The 24390-nt window shown below is 42.2% G+C and overlaps 1 non-coding gene across 1 annotated transcript; it reads right to left on the bottom strand.

Moving 5' to 3' along the window:
- Positions 1–20647: 20647 nt before the first annotated feature.
- LOC118964364 lies at positions 20648–20702 on the bottom strand. The gene has a single exon (XR_005051414.1). It is a non-coding gene; the product is annotated as a U7 small nuclear RNA (small nuclear RNA).
- Between the last annotated feature and the right edge of the window lie 3688 nt (positions 20703–24390).

Genomic DNA, 24390 nt, shown 5'->3' with positions numbered 1-24390 from the left:
TACCTGGTAGGTTCATTGATAATTTGTGTGAGATTAAGGGCATCAAGCTTAGATTGTAGGATGGCTTGGGTGTTAAGCATGTTCCAGTTTAGGTCGCCTAGCAGCATAAGCTCTGAAGATAGATGGGGGGCAATCAGTTCACATATGGTGTCCAGAGCACAGCTAGTGGCAGAGGGTGGTCTATAGCAGGCGGCAACGGTGAGAGACTTGTTTTTAGAGAGGTAGATTTTTAAAAGTAGATATTCAAATTGTTTGGGTACAGACAGAACTCTGCAGGCTATCTTTGCAGTAGATTGCAACACCACCTCCTTTGGCCGTTCTATCTTGTCTGAAAATGTTGTTGTTAGGGATGAAGACTTCAGAATTTTTGGTGGTCTTCTTAAGCCAGGATTCAGACACGGCTAGAACATCCGGGTTGGCAGAGTGGGCTAAAGCAGTGAATAAAACAAACTTAGGGAGGAGGCTTCTAACGTTAACTCTTTGAGGGCATGGCAGATTTACGCCCCCTTTGGAGAAATTGGGTACCCCTAGTAAACTGAAAAAAAAATTGTCAAAAATTGCTAATATATGCAAATAAAATTATTATTATTGGATAGAAAACACTCTAAAGCTTCTAAAACCGTTGGAATTATGTCTGTAAGTATAGCAGAACTCACAGGGCATGCATTCTTCCAAACTAGTTTTTGTGGTCATGAAAGTTGGAGCAACTTTGACGTCATGGCCCCCACCCTTCCCGACCACTTATGGATCTGGGGACACTTTCCATCTCTTCCACTAGATGTCCTCTTTCTTTAGAGCGTTCAAACGTTCAAATCGCGCGAGAATTGGCCCTATGGGAGTGATTTGAGTAAGTGTTGCGAGAAAAAAACCTGTGCGTTAGGGCGCGAATTGGTCACAGCCATTCCTTTGTTCCAGCACTCCTGGGAAGAGCAAACGATGCCCGGTTGAATTGAAATTTGTTTTGTGTGTTAAAAACATCATAAAGCTTGCTTCTGCACTTAGTTTGACCTGTTTAGTCGACATATAATATGTAATTTTGAAGTTTTGATGCGCAACGTTTCCGGACCAGAGGACGTTTTGGGTGCATTTCAGCTGATGTTATTAGCAGTAGCTAATACAAAGACGCAAGACTTGAAACCAAACGATGTATTGGGTAAGTATGAACCCTTCCAGAACATTCTGAACGAAGACCATCGAAGGTAAGGGAATATTTATGCTTAAATCTGTGTTTCTGTTGACTCCAACATTACGTGGAAATGTAGCTTGGAACTGAGCGCTGTCTCAGCATATGGAATAGTGTGCGATTTCTGTAACGTTAAAAATAAATCTAACACAGCGGTTGCATAAAGAAGCAGTGTATCTTTCTAACTATATGTAGAACATGTATATTTAGCCAAAGTTTATGATGTCTATTTACGTTATCTTGCCGAGCTACCTAGATTTCCTGCAGGCATTTTTGAGTAATTTCTGAACATGAGCACATTGTAAATGGACATTTATGGATATATATGGCATATTATTGAAAAAAAAAAAATGTACTGTGTAACATGTCCTATCACTGTCATCTGATGAAGATTTTCAAAAGGTTAGTGAGCGATTTATTTTTTAATCCTGCTTTTATAATTTTATATTTTCTGGGACAAAATGGCTGCCGCTTGTCTTGGTTTCGGTGGTGGTCTAATATAAATGTGTGGTGTGTTTTCGCCGTAAAACATTTAAAAAATCTGACATGCTGGGTAGATGAACAAGGTGTTTATCTTTCATTTGAGCTATTGGACTTGTTAATGTGTGGAGGTTAAATATTTCTACGAATATGTTTGCGTTCCATGCGCCACGGTTTGAGCTGAATGGGGGGGGGGGGGGGGGGGGGGTGTTCCTCTAGAGGAACTCCTGGCATCAACTAGTTTTAACATGCATGAAACCAAGGCTATTACGGTTACAGAAGTCATCAAAAGAGAGCGCCTGGGGAATAGGAGTGGAGCTAGGCACTGCAGGGCCTGGATTTACCTCTACATCACCAGAGGAACAGAGGAGGAGTAGGATAAGGGTACGGCTAAAAGCTATGAGAATTGGTCGTCTAGAATGTCCGGAACAGAGAGTAAAAGGAGGTTTCTGGGGGCGATAAAATAGCTTCAAGGTATAATGTACAGACAAAGGTATGGTAGGATGTGAATACAGTGGAGGTAAACCTAGGTATTGAGTGATGATGAGAGAGATTTTGTCGCTAGAAACATAATTGAAACCAGGTGATGTCATCGCATGTGTGGGTGATGGAACTGAAAGGTTGGATAAGGTATAATGAGCAGCGCTAGTGGCTCTACACTGAAATAAACCAATAAACACTAACCAGAACAGCAATGGACAAGGCATATTTACATTAAGAAGAGGCATGCTTAGTCGAGTGATCATAAGAGTACAGTTAGTAGTGAGGTTGGTTGGGGTAACGGCGATTCAGACAGCTAGCCGGGCCATCGGTAGCAAACTAGCATAGGATGGATGTTTGTTATTAGCCACCTTCTGCGTTTCCGTCAGTAGATTAGTGGGGTTCCGTGTGGTAGAGGGGATCAATCCAATTGGAAAAATAGATATAGATATAGTGACCCAAGAAAAATTGTCCGATAGACCTATTCAGATAGCAGCTGATAAGATAGCTAACGATTAGCGGGCTGCAGATGGGCGTTCAGGTAACATCGCAACGGAGGGGCCAGTTGGATAACTGCCTCGGGCAGATAACATCGGTAGTCCAGTCATGAAGGCCCGGTGGGGCTCCGCGTCGGCAGTAAAATGGGTTCGGATAGGTTATTGTAGCCCAGGAGTGGCTGATGGAACTCTTCAGCTGGCTAGCTCCGGAATAATTTATGTTTTCTCTGGGATCGACATAAGCCAATAGTAACATGGATAGCAGCTAGCTAGCTGCGAGATCCAGGTGTAAATGTCCAGAGCTTTCGCTTGAAATCCGGGGATATGGAGAGAAAAATAGGTCCGGTATGTTCTGGTCTGAGTCGCGTTGTACAAAACTGGCAATAGGTTTTCGAGCTAAAGGATAGCTGATGACCATCAACCGTGGTTAGCTGAAATCTAACGTTTCTGGTTAGCTTCTGGCTAGCTTCTGGCTAGCTTCTGGTTAGCTTCTGGCTAGTTTCGGGTTAGCTTCTGGTTAGAATCTGGCTAGCTTCTGGTTAGCTTCTATTGTGGATTTCAGATTTGAGGTAAATAATATTTATTTTTAAATTGGTGAGGCGGGTTGCAGGAGAGTGTTTTGAAGTTGAGTTGTTGGAAAATAAAATATATAAAAGATGCTGTATACCTCTGGCCCTTCTTTGGACACTATGTTAACAACACTCCAGACAAGCTTCAATGCCAAATATACAGTGGGGCAAAAAAGTATTTAGTCAGCCACCAATTGTGCAAGTTCTCCCACTTAAAAAGATGAGAGAGGCCTGTCATTTTCATCATAGGTACACTTCAACTATGACAGACAAAATGAGAAAAAAAATTCAGAAAATCACATTGTAGGATTTTTAATGAATTTATTTGCAAATTATGGTGGAAAATAAGTATTTGGTCACCTACAAACAAGCAAGATTTCTGGCTCTCACAGACCTGTAACTTCTTCTTTTAAGAAGCTCCTCTGTCCTCCACTCGTTACCTGTATTAATGGCACCTGTTTGAACTTGTTATCAGTATAAAAGACACCTGTCCACAACCTCAAACAGTCACACTCCAAACTCCACTATGGCCAAGACCAAAAAGCTGTCAAAGGACACCAGAAACAAAATTGTAGACCTGCACCAGGCTGGGAAGACTGAATCTGCAATAGGTAAGCAGCGTGGTTTGAATACATTAACTGTGGGAGCAATTATTAGGAAATGGAAGACATACAAGACCACTGATAATCTCCCTCGATCTGGGGCTCCACGCAAGATCTCACCCCGTGGGGTGAAAATGATCTCGAGAACGGTGATCATTTCAGAACCACACGGGGGGACCTAGTTAATGACCTGCAGAGAGCTGGGACCAAAGTAACAAAGTCTACCATCAGTAACACACTACGCCGCCAGGGACTCAAATTCTGCAGTGCCAGACGTGTCCCCCTGCTTAAGCCAGTACATGTCCAGGCCCGTCTGAAGTTTGCTAGAGAGCATTTGGATGATGCAGAAGAAGATTGGGAGAATGTCATATGGTCAGATGAAACCAAAATATAACTTTTTGGTAAAAACTCAGCTCGTCGTGTTTGGAGGACAAAGAATGCTGAGCTATATCCAAAGAACACCATACCTACTGTGAAGCATGGGGGTGGAAACATCATGCTTTGGGGCTGTTTTTCTGCAAAGGGACCAGGACGACTGATCCGTGTAAAGGAAAGAATGAATGGGCCCATGTATCGTGAGATTTTGAGTGAAAACCTCCTTCCATCAGCAAGGGCATTGAAGATGAAACGTGGCTGGCATGACAATGATCCCAAACACACCGCCCGGGCAACGAAGGAGTGGCTTTGTAAGAAGCATTTCAAGGTCCTGGAGTGGCCTAGCCAGTCTCCTACAAATCCTACAATGTGATTTTCTGGATTTTCTTTCTCATTTTATCTGTCATAGTTGAAGTGTACCTATGATGAAAATTACAGGCCTCTCTCATCTTTTTAAGTGGGAGAACTTGCACAATTGGTGGCTGACTAAATACTTTTTTGCCCGACTGTATATATACACGGGACACGACAAGACAAGACGAGGACAAAGGACGTCTGACTGCTATGCCATCTTGCAGAGATGTTAAGCAATTAAAATGTAATGAGTACTTTTGGGTTTCAGAGAAAATGAATGGAGTAAAAAGTACATTATCTTCTTTAGGAATGTAGTGAATTAAAAGTTGTAAAAAATATAAATTGTCAAGTAAAGTGCAGATACCCCAAAAAACAACTTAAATAATACTTAAAGTATTTTTTACTTCGGCTAAATAGCATAATTTATAATATTAGTGATAAAGTATGGTCACATTTAATTTGCTCTGTTGAACCTACCCTTTAGAATGACTTCGATAGCATCAGTGAATCTATTTAGTTAAATGGAGATCTCTCAACCAAGCAGGTCTTGGTTAACTCTTAGACGTAAAGTCCCCTGTTTTGGAGACCTGCGTGCTTCTGGTTCCGGTTCCGACCAACACTTTTGCATATCAATCTAAATGCCTTGCACTGAGCAGTGTCCCTGATTCGCACAGACACAGGAGTACGTCTCTTCTGCCTTTGTGAAGTTACATGTAAAATCTGACACCACTTAATGCAGGGAGAACCCTCCTACCATTTCATTCGCTCTTCCCACTGTCCATCAACTCCTGGCTGAATTCTCTGTCACAGCCACTAACAACACATATGCCTGTTATCCTTACATCATAACGCAGCATTCAGAGATCGATTTATAGCCAGTAATTTAAAATAATTCATACATTTTAAAAAGAACGTGCTGTTTGTTATAGACTGACAAGATTAATATGAGATGAAAGGCGAGTTCAGGAAGGCAAGCTAAAGCTTTGTGAGACGTTTACAGTGATGGGGCCAGATGGTTTGATCGAGGCCTTTAGAAAATATGCAATTTTTTTATTTTGTATTTTACAGTTATATGGAAGTTTAAATAATTTAGTTAGTCGTTTTATAAATTGATTATACTATATTTAGAAAACAATTCATTTCAAGCCTTATTCATACAGATTTGTTGAAATCGGAAAATAGGCAACACATAAAATGTCACAGGAAAGGCATATCAACTAAAACTTTTCTTTAATCAAAATGCATTTTGGAGCAGAAATGCATTCTGGAACATCTGAACTTTCATGTGCCTTAATAACAAACTTGAATGCCATCTATAAATATGAATAAAATTGTACAATTACGAGCCTAGTTGGTTTAGCCAGAGAAAAAGGCAGAAACTTTCCCTCTAGCCATGATTGGCTGAGATAATGTGATGGGCTGGACATGCCAAGAGATGAGTTTGGATTGGTCTGCCATGTAGCATGCTTCTGTCTATAACGTGAGCTGGTCCGTATGTGTAGTTAGTAATTTCTACCGTGTCTTTTTTGAAAGATGTTATGAAAAACTGCAAAAGTGTTGCTACTGATCTCCGCTTTCTTGAGGATGATCGTGTCACGCTGACTCTTTCTGACTGAAAATGAATCAGACCGTGTTGTTGTCACAGAAGAAGTTGACCGAGTTTTGAAATCAGTGGTATGCTCGTTGGGAGCAGAGTATAATAGCTAACGAGATGGAGAAAATTATTGGCGTTTGATTGCAAATATGCAGAGGGAGTACACAGAAGGCTGTTGTATAAAACACCAGTCTCCGGATTACACCTTCAAACTAAGAGCAACCATGGCATCAGTGACAGAGAGGGAGAAGCATTCATCCATGTATACGGTAAGAGAGTCTAGCAAAGTGGAATTTTCAGATATTATACATTTCTAATTTTGTAAAATGTGTTTTCACTGCAAGTTAAAGCAAACTTTTAGCTAGCTTTCTCAAAAGTGTGGTTACAAGTTTATCAACTTCAAAGCATAATTACTTTCCTACTGTTCCTCAACTGCAGTGTATGATTTACAATTTTCGAGCTATGAGTCTCTATTTTTATTCAATATAAAAAAACACAATTTCAAATGTTGCTACATAGGACTGAATCAAGCCAGTCGGTCACAGATGTGTATAGTATACTAGAGCTTGTCCTCAATAGTGACCTCAGCAATTTTTAAAAACAGAATTGTGAGATTTATATCTGTTCTGGAGGATGCAGCATATTGTTTATGGTCCTCTCATGACAAATAATAACTTTTGGGGATTACGTAGTGTGAGAGTTCAGTGACCAGCCGGAGGAACGACAGCACCCTCCTCATGGGATAGGTACTCAGTATAAAGCCAATTAGTACACAGCTGGGCCCACTACTTGTTTTGTATCTTCCTCTATATAGGTGTGCAAGGAGAGGAGCTGGTGGAAGATAGGGGAGTAGAGACGGGGACCTGTGAGGATGTCGGCTTTTCCTACCTCAGAGAATGTTTATGTGACTGGGCACCTTGTCGCTCTGTTAACCAAGGCAAGCTGTAGGTAGAGAGAAGAGTTCCTCCTGCAACTTATGTGTAGACAATAGTCTAAAGACAGGAGTAACCGATTGTTGTTTTGCTTTCCCTTTTTTGGCCACGGCCTTTTGGTCAACGGCTTAGTTTATGTTTATTTGTTTTGTTAGACTGGTGTTTCAGCATTGGACATTACCCTGTACTGGAGTTATGTTGTCGGGCGAAAGAAGACCCATTTAGTAAACAATCGCAAGAAAAGGACCCACAACCACTTCCTCTGGTCTGTTCATTTTATGCCTCCCACCTGTGTTAGGGTGCTTTGGACAAGCTGATCCGTTCACAGTAGATTATATTTTAAAACCTTGGATGGGAGACAGAAAGATAATGTAGATACATTCTCTAGTAGGAGATGCTGCCCAGCCTATAGTTACTTTTCTGATAGTGGATATAACGAAGATCTGACGTTGTTTTACAGGTAGAAATTCAACATTTTAATAAAGTTTTATCTATGTTGAAATTGTGTTACCATGATGTTGATTTCTTTTAGTTTTTGCCAGTGGCATGTTTGTGGCTGTGACTAAGAACTCAAAGGGTTAATTCTTGCTTGAGTCAGGAAGAGGGGTGGAGAGGAATATGCTGCTATCATGACACAAGGCGAGACCCAGGTTTGAGACACAGGAGGCAGATGGTTGGAGTCTTACAATATTTATTAATCCAATAGGGGAAGGCAAGAGAATGGTCGTGGACAGGCAAAAGGGTCAACACCAGTTCAGAGTCCAAAAGGTACCAAAGGGCAGGCAGGATGATCAGGCAGGCGGGAAAGGAGTCCAGAGTCAGGCAGGGGTCAAAACTGTTAGGACTATCAAAAAGAGAATAGCGAAAGGATTAGGGGAAAACCACGCTGGTTGACTTGACTAACATGCAAGACGAACTGGCACAGAGAGACAGGAAACACGGGGATAAAGACACTGGGGGAAATAAGCGACACCTGGAGGGTGGTGGAGACAATCACAGGAACAGGTGAAACAGATCAGGGCGTGACAGCTGCATGTGTTGTTGCCCAGCACCCTGCAAAACTGTTGCAATCCTTCCCAAATGAGAATGAGAGGAAACAGTAAAGGATGGTTTCTCCCTGAATCACGCAGTCTGGAAGAGAATAAATCTGCGAGTGTATGTGTGTGCCCTGCATTCTCCCCTGGGCAGAATATTATCTGCGAAAGCCATGCCTTTAAATTTAATCAGATCTATGGAAGCACTCAGGCACATACTGTACCCTTGATTGCCCAGCCTGGTCTCATAGACTAAATGTAAATCCAGGACACTCATGATATGTTAAATTTGGTATGGTTACATAAGACAGATTGTTACATAAGGGTGGATGTATAATGTGTATGTCTAGGAACCCAAAGTTCGAATCTCATCACGGACAACTTTAGCATTTTGTCTTATTAGCAACTTTTCAACTATATACTACTACACTTATTAGCTACTTTGCAACTACTTAGCTTGTTAACTAACCCTTCCCTAACCTTAAACCTTTCAGTTCTCCTAGATTTAACCCTAACCCTTAACCTAGATAATGTTAGCCAGCTAGCTAACGTTACCCACCTGTCTAGAATTCGTAACATATCATAGGTTACGCAAATTTGTAACATATTATGTTTTGCAAATTTGTGACATATAAAACAAATTTGTGTTCCTAACATAATGGTTGATGGAAATCCACAAATACACATCATGTGAAACGTAACATATACTAAATGGAGTGTCTTGTATTTATGTTCAGAATAATACAAAATGCTCTGAGACCAGGTTGGATTGCCAGTTTAGAGCCTTTTCTTAATTATTTATTATTTTTTGCTTCCGATGAGGTATTCATGTCTCCTTATCTACAAAATGACATTTTATTTTCAGTAATTACAAACGGGTAACCCAAACCTTATTATCTGAGGTTTGACTGTGAGGGGTGTGTGTTTATCTAACAGTGTGTGGGTGTAAAGATAAGACAATCTTCTGCCCTTGATGGTAGGCTCTGAGTCATCAAAAGAGCACAGTGAATCACACATGCTAAATAATCGTTGTTATTTTTCATTTGAGCATCTGCGTTTGGAGGGTTACACAAGGTTTGTCCTGTTAGCGGGCAGGCTAATGCTTTGTGACAGATGACATTTTGTGGGTGAAAAGGTGGGCCTGTTTCTCTCATTATGTTTCCAACAGAAAACCGGATGATGCACAATGTGAACATAATCCCCATCAACGCCAACCCAGATTTTCCCCGGTCTGTTTCACATCACTTGTTTGTTGTGGAAAACTGCAAAAAAGATGAACATTACTAAAAAGGTAAAAGGAGGACAGCACAACTTCATTTATTTCCTAATGATGTTGTCTGTAAGGCCCCACATAATTATCACCTTCATAGCTGTTGCGTAACAACGGTCCTTTTTCATTCTTCTGGGCTACAGCACCCAAACACGTTTTTACATCTCTTTGCATGGGTTCAGCACACCAGAAGATCCAGAGCACTAACTGCCCTTCAATATCAGCTATTGTTAAGCTATGTTCCCTTCCCCCTAGTTAATCCTCCATTTATCCTTAAAACCATCATCTCAGCCACTTGTCCACATGGCATTCAAGAGGAGGAAAAATAAAAGGTAGGTGATGATCTGAACTAGATGGACAAGAGAGAATCGGGGACAACTAGGCTGATTGGAGAGGGGGTTACCAGCTTCGCCTGCAGTGCTGCCCAGAATGGTGACCACTCCGGGGGTCCTGAAGGCAAATTGACAGACGATCAGGTTTCCAGCTGGGCCGTGATTGGAGGTCAAGCTACTGTAGCAGTCACTGCCAGATGCCTATCTGTTCAAGCTGTTCTCCTGGGCCGCAGCAGGACAGAGAGTTGTTTTCTGTAACACTGGAGGCTGATAAGGAGATAGGCTGACTGTCCTATGGGGTTGGTCTGTTTCTCAGAGCTCTGTGAAGGCTCACTCAGCGCTCCCTGAGGGCTCAGGTGGAACTCAACCACAGCTCAGTCTTTAACAAGAATTCAGCCTAGATTAAGGGCTTTACTCATGTCACACCCTAAACTGTTTCACCTGTCTTTGTGCTCGTCTCCACCCCCCTCCAGGTGTCGCCCATCTTCCACATTATCCCCAGTGTATTACACATGTGTTCTCTGGAGAGGCTGCTGCCTATATATACAGACTCAGAATCATTGGCCACTTTAATAAATGGATCACAAGTCACTTTAATAATGCCACTTTAATAATATTTACATATCTTACATTACTCATCTCATATGTATATACTGTATTTTATACCATCTATTGCATCTTGCCAATGCCGTCATTGCTCATCCATATATTTACATGTACATATTCTTATTCCATCCCTTTAGATTTGTGTGTATTAGGTAGTTGTTGTGGAATTGTTAGAATCCTTGTTAGATATTACTGCACTGTCGTAACTAGAAGCACAAGCATTTAGCTACACTCGCATTAACATCTGCATGTGACCAATACAATTTGATTTTATTTATTTGTCTGTTGCCAGTTTGTTTTGTTTGTCAAGCCTACCAGCAGTTTCCCCTTGCTCTTGTCTTTTTCTAGTTATTACAGTTTTGACCATTATGCCTGCCCTGACCCTGACCCTGACCCTGCCTGCTGTTCTGTACCTTGTCACACCACCCTGGAATATTGACCTCTGCCTGCCCTGACTCCGTTCTGTACCTTATGGACTGATCTGGATTACTGACCTCTGCCTGCCCTCGACCTGTCAGCTTGCCTGCCCCCTGTTCTAGTAATAAACTTTTGTTACTTCAACACTGTCTGCAATTATTTATTTATTTTTACCTTTATTTAACTAGGCAAGTCAGTTAAGAACAAATTCTAATTTTCAATGACGGCCTAGGAACAGTGGGTTAACTGCCTTGTTCAGGGGCAGTAACAACATATTTCTACCTTGTCAGCTCAGGGATAAAATTTTGCAACCTTTCAGATACTAGTCCAAGCCTAGTGGTCTTCTCCTCATGATAACTCAAGGCTCACTTGAAGCTCAGATGGAGCTCACATAGAACTCAACTCTCCAAAAGAGCTTTAGTCCTCAATAAGAATTTTACTCATGACTGCTCAAATGCCTTCATTACCCTGTCCAACCGTTACACAAGCATTGGTAAGAGAAAACCCACATCCCTGCTAAAAAGAAAACAGCATAGACGAGCATAATTTTCAAACTGGTCCATGCTGAGCCGGGTTCAACAAGCAATGTGTTTATTTCAAAAAGCTTGTTGAAAGTTATTTTAACACAAACATTCCATTATGTTAGTTATAGCTACTCTTGAAATCAAATCAAATTTTATTTGTCACATGTGCCGAATACAACTTACACTGAAATGCTTATTTACAAGCCCCTTAACCATCAATGCAGATTTAAGAAAAATACCCTAAAAATAAGATATAAGCAATATATACATGATGGTAGAGTTATTAAAGTGACTTATGCATGGATAATAACAGAGAGTAGCAGCAGCTTAAAAAACGTGTGGGGGGGGGGGGGCAATGCAAGTAGTCTGGGTAGCCATTTGATTAGATGTTCATCAGTCTTATGGCTTGGGGGTAGAAGCTGTTTAGAAGCCTCTTGGACCTAGACTTGCCGCGTTGGTACCGCTGCCGTGCGGTAGCAGAGAGAACAGTCTATGACTAGGGTGGCTGGAGTCTTTGACAATTTTTATGGCCTTCCTCTAACACCACCTGGTATAGAGGTCCTGGATGGCAGGAAGATTGGCCCCAATGATGTACCGGGCCGTACGCACTACCCTCTGTACTGCCTTGCAGTCGGAGGCCGAGCAGTTGCATACCAGGCAGTGATACAACCAGTCAGGATGCTCTCGATGGTGCAGCTCTTGCTGATAACACAATGGATCCAATACGTACATTTTGGTTTTAGCTGTGGCTTCCGCCATAATAGATTTTTTAGATCCTGGTCCCGATTGTCACTGAGTGGCTATAGATTATAGTGGGTGTATCGACACAAAGTGAGCAGCTGATTGGCAGAAAATAGGCCTATGTGGAGGAAGTCATCCCTTGGTACAATGATGTCGCCTTTCGGTCTCATTTTCGGATGGGCCGAGAAACCTTTTATTTATTTAGTAATATTCATGTCTAGACAGCCTCTGTGTTTTGATTAAAGTATCACAAATCCCTATGATCTATCTATCTATCTATCTATCTATCTATCTATCTATCTAATCTATCTATCTATAAGGAAGCAAGAATGGACCCCCAGCTGCCTAGTTAGTTGACCAACGAGATGGGTATGTGGGGTGTACAGTCAATCAACCAGACATAATAGTCCTTTATAATCAAATTGTTATTTAGTCATTGCAACACATTTGCTCAGCATGAGGAAAGACACTTACATACTTTACAAAGTTTCAAGTCTCTAGGTCAAATGGGGCTGTGAGGGTTTAAGTGAGACTGCTTATACTGTAACAGGCCAATCAGTGCCACACATCAGCTATGACAGTGAATTCTATCACTTAATAACTATATAATTGAGGTAAATAAGCTAATATAGCTTAGTATAATTGCAGGCTATCTTAGGGAAGGTGATGAGGGTGGTGTAGTGTACTGAGCCTATTCTCTCACTCTCTCCCCCCCCCCCCCCTCTCTTGTTCTCTCTCACAGTACCTCTCATTTCTCTCTCCATCTAGCTCACTGTACCTTCTATCTTATTTATCTCGCTCCTCTCTCTCTCCCTCCCTCTCAAACTCTATTTCTCCCTCTCTCTCCCTAATCTCAGTGATTGACAGTTGTATCGATCCCAATGACCTCTGTGCCCGTCAACATCATTGGCTAATGACAGTCCCCAGTGTCACTGCCCTGCAGACAGTAGCAATTAAAATGCCGTCAATACGATTTCCATTAGAGCAGGGGTGGGCAACTCCAGTCATCTGTGGCCTGATTGGTGTCACAATCTTTCTCCATCCCTAGCAAACACAGCTGATTAATCAAATTGAATTCTAAACTGGAGATCATGATTAGGTGATTATTGGAGTCAGGAGTGTTAGCTGGGGCTGGGGCAAAACTGTGACACCTAATCAGGCCCTCAATGACTGGAATTACCCACCCCTGCATTAGAGTGAAGAGGCGCGGCTGATCTGGGGTAATTTCTAATGGCCAGTCTGACAGTTTTTGCCATGATGCTCCTGTACTGCCCTCGTCTGAGTGATGGAAGCGGGAAGAACAGGCTGTGGCTCAGGTGACTGAGGTCCATGATTATCTTCTTGGCCTCTCTGCGACACCTGGTGTTGTAGATGTCCTGGAGAGCAGGCAGTGTGCACCCAATGGTACTTTCTTCTGAGCGTGCCAACCTATCTAGAGCCTTGCAGCCAGCGGCGGTAGAGTTGTCATACCAGGCTGTGATGCAGCCCGACAGTAAGCACTCGATGGTGGTCCTGTAGAACACTGTGAGGGCCCTCGGGGACGGGTTGAATTGCTTCAGCCTCCAGAGGTTCTTCACCAGGGTGTCCGTGTGGTTTGACCATTTCAGCTCATCAGAGAGTTTGACAGTCTCCACGATGTCCAGTTGATGAGGATGGGGGCATGCTGAGCCTGGTTCCTCCTGAAGTCTACAATAAGCTCCTTTGTTTTGCTTACGTTGAGGGAGAGGCTGTTTACCTGGCACCACACTGTAAGAGTCCCTACCTCCTCTCTGTAGGCTGTCTCGTCATTGTAGGTAATGAGGCCTACTACTGTCATGTCGTCAGCGAACTTGATGATGAAATTGGAACTGTTTGCAGTCATGGGTATACAGGGAGTACAGGAGGGGACTGAAGACGCACCCTTGTGGGGTGTGTTGAGGATCAGTGTGGAGGAGGTGATGCTGCCTACCTTCAACACCTGGTGGCACCTGTCAGGAAGTCCAGGACTCAGTTGCAAAGGGAAGAGTTTAGTCCCAGGGCCGTGAGCTTTGTTGTGATCTATGGTATTGAAGGCTGAGCTGTAGTTGATGAACTGACATGTGGATTCCTTTTGTCCAGGTGGGTGAGGGCAGTGGCGATTGCATCATCTGTGAATCTATCGGAGAGTTAGGCGAATTGGATTGGGTGTGTCGGGTAGGGAGGAGGTGATGTGGTCTTTGACTTTCCAAGCACTTCATGGTGACGGAAGTGAGTGCTATGGGTTGGTAGACATTCAGTTCAGTTTGATCCCGAGTGGTGCAGCGGTCTAAGGCACTGCATCTCAGTGCTAGAGGCGTCACTACAGACTCTGGTTCGATTCCAAGCTGTATCACAACTGGCCGTGATTGGTAGTCCCATAGTGCAGCACACAATTGGCCCAGCTTCGTTAGGGTTTGGCCGGGGTAGGCCGTCATTGTAAACAAGAATTTGTATTTGTTCTTAACCTCTTTGGGCTGCAATCCCGTTACCCTAACTTGCATAGTTAAATCAAGCTTAAATAAAAAATTGAAGTTACTTTCCCTTTCTTGGGCACCTGGATGATAGTGGACATCTTGAAGCAGGAGGGGATAATGGCCTGAGCTAGAGAGAGATTGTAAATGTCAGAAATGTATGGCTAGCTATGCGAAGGTTAGCACGTTTGAATGACTTACATACATCCTCTGTGGAGACCGTAAACACGTAGCCCTCGTTGCCTTCAGCGGCTCTCCTTGGCAGCTCAGAGTCATGATGCTTTAAGCGTAATAATAATGTGTTTAACTTATCCGATAGGGCAGCGTTGGTGTCCACGACAAAACTAGTTTTATTTCTATAATCCATGATCGTTAAAAGCACCTGTGGGAGGTCTATTTAGTTAAGCCCAGTAATATAAAAAAGTGATTTTTCTGTGTTTTTATATAAAGATGAAGTTGGAAGTTTACATACACCTTAGCCAAATACATTTAAACTCAGTTTTTCACAATTCCTGACATATAATCCTAGTAAAAAGTCCCTGTCTTAGGTTAGTTAGGATCACTGCTTTATTTTAAGAATGTGAAATGTCAGAATAATAGCAGGCTGAATGATTTATTTCAGCTTTTATTTCTTTCATCACATTCCCAGTGGTTCAGAAGTTTACATACACTCAATTAGTTTTTGGTAGCATTGCCTTTAAATTGTTTAACTTGGGTAGAACGTTTTGTTTAGCCTTCCACAAGCTTCCCACAATAAGTTGGTTGAATTTTGGCCAGTTCTTCCTGACAGAGCTTGTGTAACTGAGTCAGGTTTGTAGGCCTCCTTGCTCGCACACACATTTTCAGTTCTGCCCACAAATGTTCTATAGGATTGAGGTCAGAGCTTTGTGATGGCCACTCCAATACCTTGACTTTGTTGTCCTTAAGCCATTTTGTCCTTAAGTCTTGAGATGTTGCTTCAATATATCCACATAATTTACCTTCCTCATGAAGTCATCTATTTTGTGAAGTGCACCAGTCCCTCCTGCAGCAAAGCACCCCCACAACATGATGCTGCCACCCCTGTGCTTCACAGATGGGATGGTGTTCTTCGGCGTGCAAGCCTCCCCTTTCCCCTCCAAATATAACGATGGTCATTATGACCAAACAGTTCTATTTTCGTTTCATCAGACCAGAGGACATTTCTCCAAAAAGTACGATCTTTGTCCCCATGTGCAGTTGCAAACCGTAGTCTGGCTTTTTTATGGCGGTTTGGAGCAGTGACTTCTTCCTTGCTGAGTGGCCTTTCAGGTTATGTCGATATAGGACTCGTTTTACTGTGGATATAGATACTGTACTTTTGTACCTGTTTCCTCCAACATCTTCACAAGGTCCTTTGCTGTTGTTCTGGGATTGATTTGCATTTTTCAAAACCAAAGTAAGCTCATCTCTAGGAGACAGAATTATATATGAAATAATTTGTATGTAAACAATTGTTGTAAAAATGTCTTGTGTCATGCACAAAGTAGATGTCCTAACCGACTTGCCAAAACTAGAGTTTGTTAACAAGAAATTTGTGGAGTGGTTGAAAATCGGGTTTTAATGACACCAACCTAAGTGTATGTAAACTTCCGACTTCAACTTTTACATACCAGGCGGTGTCAGAGGGAGGTAAAAAAAATGGACTGTTCTCTCTGCTACTAAAGGGCTAGTGGTAGCGGAGCGCCAAGTCTAGGACTAAAAGACTCTCTTAACAGCTTCTACCCCCAGGCCATAAGACTGCTGAACAATTAATCAAATGGCCACCTGGACTATTTACATTGACTGCCCCCCCTTTATTTTTACACTGCTGCTACTCGCTGTTTATTATCTATGCATAGTCACTTTGCCCCTACATGTACAAATTACATCAACTAACCCGTACCCCCCGCACATTGACTCGGTACCTGTATCCCCTGCATATAGCCTCATTATTGTTATTTTATTGCTGCTTAAAAAATAAAAAATACATTCTTAACTCTATTTCTTGAACTGCATTGTTGGTTAAGGGCTTGTAAGTAAACATTTCACGGCAAAGTCTATACCTGTTGTATTCGGCGCATGTCACAAATAAAATGGGATTTGTTTAAATGTGAATCAATTCGCTTTCAACCATTTAATAGTACACCAAAGTTCAATTAGAAAAACCTGTTGTTTATTTATACAACGACTTAGGCCTAGATTCAATTAAGATCAAGTGTTAAACGGCGATATCCGACACCCACATAGCTGATGTTTTGGCGTTGAAGCTGTCAAATCCATGAGCAGCTGCTCTTGATCATTGTCACGAAGCCACACCAGTTCCACTTGCATTAGAAGTTCAGAACGAGAAAGTGTAGGCTATATAGAAATAATGATGCTCAAATTGAAAACCATTCAACTAAATAATGAGAATTTCCATCTGCCTAATCAAATCAAACTTTTTTCTCACATGCGCTGAAATCAACAAGTGTAGACCTTGCTGTGAAATGCTTACTTACAAGCCCTTAAATTCAGGCTAGGGTCTATTTTTCTCCACTTCCTGTCTGACTGATGTGCCCAAAGTAAACTGCCTGTTGCTCAGACCCTGAAGCCAGGATATGCATATAATTGGTACCATTGGAAAGAAGACAGTTAGATTAACAAGAATTAACCAATATAAGACACATGTATCTACCTAAATGTTTATTATCCATCATTTTCTGATTATTTATTTGAATTGCGAGCCCTCCAATTAAAAAGTAACAAAATAACAATGAAGGGGGTACCGGTACCGAGTCAGTGTGCGGGGGTAGGGGTTAGTTATGGTACAGTCGGTACAGTGGCTTTTGAAAGTATTCATCCCCGTTGGCATTTTTCCTATTTTGTTGCCTTACAACCCCCCCTAAAATAAATTTTAATTCCAGGTTGTATCATTTGATAACACACAACATTCCTACCACTTTGAAGATCCAAATATTTCTTATTGTGAAACAAACAAGGGGGGCTAAAAAGAAAATGAGCGTGCATAACTATTCATCCGCCAAACTGAATACTTTGTAGAGCCACCTTTTGCAGCAATTACAGCTGAAAGTCTCTTGGGGTATGTCTCTTTAATCTTGGCACATCTAGCCACTGGGATTTTTTTTCCCATTCTTCAAGGCAAAGCATCTCCAGCTCCTTCAAATAGGAGGGGTTCCGCTGGTGTACAACAATCTTTAAGTCATACCACAGATTCTCAATTGACTAGGCCATTCAAAGACGTTTAAATGTTTCCCCTTAAACCACTCCAGTGTTGCTTTAGCAGTATTCTTAAGGTCATTGTCCTGCTGGAAGGTGAACCTCCATCCCAGTCTCAAATCTCTGAAAGACTGAAACAGGTTTCCCTCAAGAATTTCCCTTTATTTAGCGCCATCCATCATTCCTTAAAATCTGACCAGTTTCCCAGTCCCTGCCAGTGAAAAACATCCCCACAGCCTGATGCTGATGCTGCCACCACCATGGGGATGATATTCTCGGGGTGATGAGAGGTGTTGGGTCTGCGCCAGACATAGTGTTTTCCTTGATGGCCAAAAAGCTCAATTTTATTCTCATCTGACCAGAGTACCTTCTTCCATATGTTTGGGGAGTCTCCCACATGCCTTTTGGCGAATACCAAACGTTTGCTTATTTTTTCTGCCCACTCTTCCGTAAAGCCCAGCTCTGTGGAGTGTACGGCTTAAAGTGGTCCTTTGGGCAGATACTCCAATCTCCGCTGTGGAGTTTTGCAGCTCCTTTAGGGTTATCTTTGGTCTCTTTGTTGTCTCTCTGATTAATTCCCTCCTTGCCTGGTCTGTGAGTTTTGGTGGACAGCCCTCTCTTAGCAGGTCTGTTGTGGTGCCATATTCTTTCCATTTTTAATAATGGATTTAATGGTGCTTTGTGGGATGTTCAAAGTTTCTGATATTTTTTTATAACCCAACCCTGATCTGTACTTCTCCACAACTTTGTCCCTGACCTGTTTGGAGAGCTCCTTGGTCTTCATAGTGCTGCTTGCTTGGTGGTGCCCCTTGCGTAATGCTGTTGCAGGCTCTCAGAACAGGTGTATATATACTGAGATCATGTGACAGATCATGTGACACTTAAATAAAGTCCACCTGTGTGCAATCGAACGAATTATGTGACGTCTGAAGGTAATTTTCTGCACCAGATGTTATTTAGGGGCTTCATAGCAAAGGAGGTGAATACATATGCACACACCACTTTTATTTTTTTATTATTTCAAACAAGTATTTTTATTTATCTCACTTCACTAATTTGGACTATTTTGTGTTTGTCTATTACATGAAATCCCCCCAAAATATATATTTAAATTACAGGTTGCAATGCAACAAAATAGGTAAAACGCCAAGGGGGGTGAATACTATTGCAAGGCACTGTAATTTGTAGGTAGGGGTGAAGTGACTATGCATAGATAATAAACAACGAATAGCAGCAGTGTACAAAACAAAGTAAGAATTCCGGCTCTCATGTAATAGTCCGGTGGCCATTTTATTACTTGTTCAGCAGGCTTATGGCTTGGGGGTACATGCTGTTAAGGAACCTTTTGGTCCTAGACTTGGCGCTCCGGTACCACTTGCCGTGCAGTAACAGAGTTAACAGTCTATGACTTGGGTGACTGCAGTCTCTGACAATTTTATGGGCTTTCCTCTGACACCGCGTATTATAGAGGTCCTGGATTGCAGGAAGCTTGGCCCCAGGGACGTACTGAGCCGTACGCATTACACTCTGTAGCGCCTTACGGTCAGATCGAGGTGTAGATTAGGCCTACACCTCATATTCCAGTGTTTTGGGATTTCTCTTAATGTGACTCCGTGCAGCCAAAGGCAATGTCCACTTTAGGTACAGTGGGGAGAACAAGTATTTGATACACTGCCAATTTTGCAGGTTTTCCTACTTACAAAGCATGTAGAGGTCTGTCATTTTTTATCATAGGTAGACTTCAACTGTGAGAGACGGAATCTAAAACAAAAATCCAGAAAATCACAATGTATGATTTTTAAGTAATTAATTTGAGAGATAGTATTTTTCCTCTCTTACTCTAAGCCCATTGCTCTACTCTGTCCATTCCCCCACACCGCTGGCCCTCTCTCTCTCTCTCTCTCTCTTTTTGTCTGATATTCGATACGATTCCCAATCATTTCCATTAGGATTTTATGTCACTGGTCCACGCTCTAGTGAAAATCATATTGGACTACAATCTTTGCTCCTTCCCTGTTTGCATTGGCCTGTGGGAAATTATTATTGAATATTATTCCTGCGGGTGTTTTTGTTGAGTAGCTGTCCAATTAAGTTAAATCAAACTCATACGTGCTGTCACTCAGTCTTCTGTTTTTCTCCCCCCTCATCATCCCAGGCCCTTGATATCACTGTGTCATGTGTCATTTTTTAGGTTGGACTAGGCGGAGATGACTGATCGGTGTAGAATCTTGTAGCTGTGGAGGGCCCATGGTATGACTGGACAAGCATGGATCATCTTCTGATCTGATGGTGTGTAAAGACCTGGGGTCCTAGAGGTCCTGGGTGAGTCGCTCACACACAGGGACACGGTTGCTAAGGCCTCAGTGATTGGTCCACAACAGATTGAGCTCAAGGTCACCTCTGTGTGTAGGGATACAATGAATTGGAGGATATATGACAGCTGTAACACCATGGTAGTGATCCTAAGTGAGATCAATCAATAAATTAGTCAAATTGTATTTAAAGCATCCACTAGCTGTACCATGGAGAAGTTTATGGTGCATATTCTGTACAAGAGCAGTGACCTGAACCATCAACTCCGGTCAAGGCTTCCCTCTCAAGGCTTCCCTGCTCTCCCTTTCTCCCTGTCCACATGTAAAAATGCTATGGCGTATACTATGGCAGGAATACTACTTTACTGGAGTATTGAAGTCAACAAAAACATTAGTGAATTCTGTAGTATTTACTGTAGTATACTGTAGTATTTACAGTTAACTATAGTATGAATATTGTAGTAAAAAAAATACTATATACTATAGTAATTACTGTAGTATACTGTAGTGTTTACTGTAGTGTTTTACGGATTGTAGTACGGTATAATGTCGTTTTTAATGTAGTGTTTTTACAAACTGTATTATACAGTAGTGTATTTGGGGACATTACTGAAGTATTTACTAAAGTGTTTTTGTTTTTGTTATCTTTGACATAGAAGTGGGGGGCTTTCTCTCTGAGGAAGCCTACTGGAGAAATACTAAAAGAGCAAATTTTCCATAACCTGTAGGTAGGTAGGACAGAGCAGAGAGTTCAGAGCTTCACCACTAGTGTACCGTTATCGTTACTATCAGCTTGTAAGACAACAACAAATCCATACCCCCGTAACCAAGCACACAGTACTGCACTTTAATACATGTTTAATACATTGTTCATGCTCGCGATCTTGTCAGTCTTTGAGAATTCGTAATGTCTGTAACTAATGGAGTGTGAGGCACAGAGCAGCATATCTCCGGTGAAAAGCCGATGACTAAATGAAAGTGGCTATTGGCAGGGTTAGCCAAGCATCCTGTAGTTTTTGTTAACTCAGAACCCCCCTTGTGTTCCATACAGGGGCCAGATATTGGAGGGGGAGGGTTACGGGGGTTCTCCTCTGTGTCGTGTCCCCCTATACACATGCATGGACACACACACACGAATGCACACAGACACACACATGCACACACATGCACACACTCGTCACACTCCAAATGAACTACAGCTTCTCATTACCAAGAGCAGCTGAACTGTGAAAATTGGCATGTCGGTGCACATTGGCCTCGTTTTTCCTAATTACAGCAGGATAATTAGCCATTTTGCTCCCAGCAAGGCCCCTTTGGAGAGGCACTGATGGGGGGAGGGGGTGGAAGGGCTTTTATTGGTGTGAAGCTCTCGAGACAGTGACAGTGTTGAGCTGGTTGACCACTACAAGATCAAGATGACCTCTCATCGGCCAGTTCAGTCCATTTCTTGTGCATGTTCTCAATAGGGTGGTTGTGCCACTGTCAAATACACTGATGATGATGATGATGGAAACACATTCAATTTGATCCCTGCTGCCCTTTTCTTTTTGAACTAATACCAAGGCATTTTACTATGCCAACTTGGCAGCCAAAGTGGTTTTTAACAGAATAACCACCACCAGCATTTTTGCGCATTCTGATTAACATAAGAAACCACAGCAAGATCTACGGGATCTTCATTTGGATCTTGATCCAAACCTCCAAAATGTGATTAAAATCTGGTTGGTTACCAGCCAGAGCAGCCAGAGCTGGAGTAATGGAAAAGCCATGCAGACTGTGCCAGGCTCAGGCTTTCTGCCCATCTTGAAGGTTCTAATGAGCCTGTAAATGTGACGGGAGCCTGTGTTCCAAGGCAAAGAACGTGAGTGCCATGGTGCATTTGTGGTGTGCTATCTTCTAGCAACTAATGGAAAGCCTGCCTGTCTGCCTCTGTCACGTCTTGTTGAAAGCTAGCTCTTTACGAGAGGACTTGTCCCACTGGGCACCTCAACAGTGGAGGATAGAGATGGTGGCAGATACAGATAAAGTAGTGGAGTGTAGGAAGGCTATGTGACGCCAAAACACACTGAGTCACAGTCCCTAACAGAGAACCGCGAGGGGGTTTAACAGCACCGTGCCCCAAATCTCTTCTTCCTGTAACATCATCGGGAGCTGTAAGTCACACGCACATGCTCTCGCACACACACACACACACACACACACACACACACACACACACACACACACACACACACACACACACACACACACACACACACACACACACACACACACACAAAGAGACAAAGAGAGAGACAGAGAAAGAGAGAGAGACACAGAGAGAGACACAGAGAGAGACACAGAGAAAGAGAGAGAGACACAGAGAAAGATAGAGAGACACAGAGAGAGACAGAGAGAGAGCGAGAGAGACACAGAGAGAAGGATAGAGACACAGAGAGAGGGAGAGAGAGCAAGAGAGTGAAAAAGAGAGACGGGGTGCACATTTTCCTTGTTAGTGGAAACCAACCATTAACTTCTACTGAGTTTTTCAGTCGAAGACACCTGCAACGCTCTTCCAACATAGCCATAAAGAAAAACCCTTTTAGAAGATGTTTTTTTTTTTTTTTACAGGAGTGTGTCAAGTCAGAAAGCTCTTACATAAAACATGGTTTCTCATCCTTCTCCACAGGCTCTTGAAAACTTTCCTGTCTCTCTAACCCACTCCAACCATCTCCAATGGTTATTTTAGTCATATTTTGCTGTGTCAGCACGGTTTATTTGGCTACGTTTCCTCAGGTTTTATCAGAAAGTGACTGCTTTAAGCTGTTGGAAAAACAATGCAATCTAAAGGGTCTGTGCACATGTCACGTGGGGAGAAACTTCTTCAGCAGGTCACAGTGAAAGAGAATGATAGATTTTAGAATGCACTCTGATTAAAAAAAGAAAAAGCACTGGTACATTACTATGACAGGCTGCTAAGTAGTTGATGTATTGCCATAGCTAGCACCTGGAGTGCACCTAAGCTGCATTATTACCACTAAAGGCTGGGGGCGACGGCAGGAGAGGTAGGTAACACTTTATAACACGGTTACATGAATTGGTCTGCAGTACTTAGTTAACAAATCAATTATTAATGCATTGACAAAGCATTATAGTAGTATGGGACTGGTGGCTCTATTCAATCTGTATCGCTGAAGCTTTTAGTGCAAGGGTGTCAAACTCTATCAGCACAAGGGCCATATTGAAAAAAACACAACGAAATTTGCAGGCCAGTTATGTTTGTTTCAACCAAATAAATTGCATACAACTGCCACCCAAACTGGCCATTGTTTTGTTAGAAAAAATATGTCCCTTTTATAATGTCCACTTTCAGTATGTACTTAAGATGCTGTATATAGAATTGTTTACATATTAAAACAACATAAGAGATAAATAGTATTTGTCCAGCCTTTGCTGCTATACTTGGTGTGCATAATACTCTAATCTAAGACTCTAATCAAATGTATTTAACAACTCCAAACAACAAAAACGTAGCTAGGTCGTTGGAATATTTCAACTTAAAACATGTTTTTCATTTTTTGTCATTACGTGGCAGTGGAGGCTGGTGGGAGGAGCTATAGGAGGACAGGCTCATTGTAATGGTTGTAAATTCAATGGAGTAAAAAGTGGTTTTGATATGTTTGATTCATTTGATACTGTTCCATTTACTCCATTCCAGCCATTACAAGGAGCCTGTCTCTTATAGCTCCTCCCACCAGCCTCCTCTGCTGTGTGGTGCACTCAAAATGTCTTGTAGTTGAGTAGCCAGCCTAGGCTACTGCTCAAATGCTGCTGTCATGGGCCTACATGTTTCTCCTTTGCATGGTGTTTTATTGCAGGTTTAGTTGTTTGGTTATTCATTGTCAAGCTTTAAAAACTGAAGCCAGACTGCAAAATTGTATTAGCCTAGCTAGGACGGTGATCTGTACACTTTACTTTCCACTGTGCGCGGTAAACGGGACACACGAAAGCAGCTCAATCGCGTGTGACTCCTTTATCTTCTAACTTCCTGACAACCAAGTTGACATATTCTGTAGGCTACAGCAATGACTGGTTGGAACCAAAACATGGCATGGACATTCAGCCTACAACATGTTTAAACTTTCTGTCCAGTAAATTACTTGGTCAGTACCGTTAGTGATGATATGATACAGATCACTGGCTGGCTCATGTGTGGGTGTATTTGTGGGTCTGGGAGAAGGGGTGTGTGTGTGTGACAATGCACTGCCATTTGGCTGTGACTTGTCGTGCAGTGCATCCCTGGCTGTATGGAAACGGGCCAAAATGAATTGACAACCCAAATCATTGTGCGGGCCAGATAGAAATGTGTTAGGATTCGGCCCGCAGGCCTTGTGTTTGACACATGTGTAGGGCAGCCCAACCTCC

The sequence above is a fragment of the Oncorhynchus mykiss genome, chromosome 3, assembly GCF_013265735.2.
Source record: "Oncorhynchus mykiss isolate Arlee chromosome 3, USDA_OmykA_1.1, whole genome shotgun sequence".
Classification (NCBI taxonomy): Eukaryota; Metazoa; Chordata; class Actinopteri; order Salmoniformes; family Salmonidae; genus Oncorhynchus; species Oncorhynchus mykiss.
This window is presented reverse-complemented; position numbering and strand designations above follow the sequence as displayed.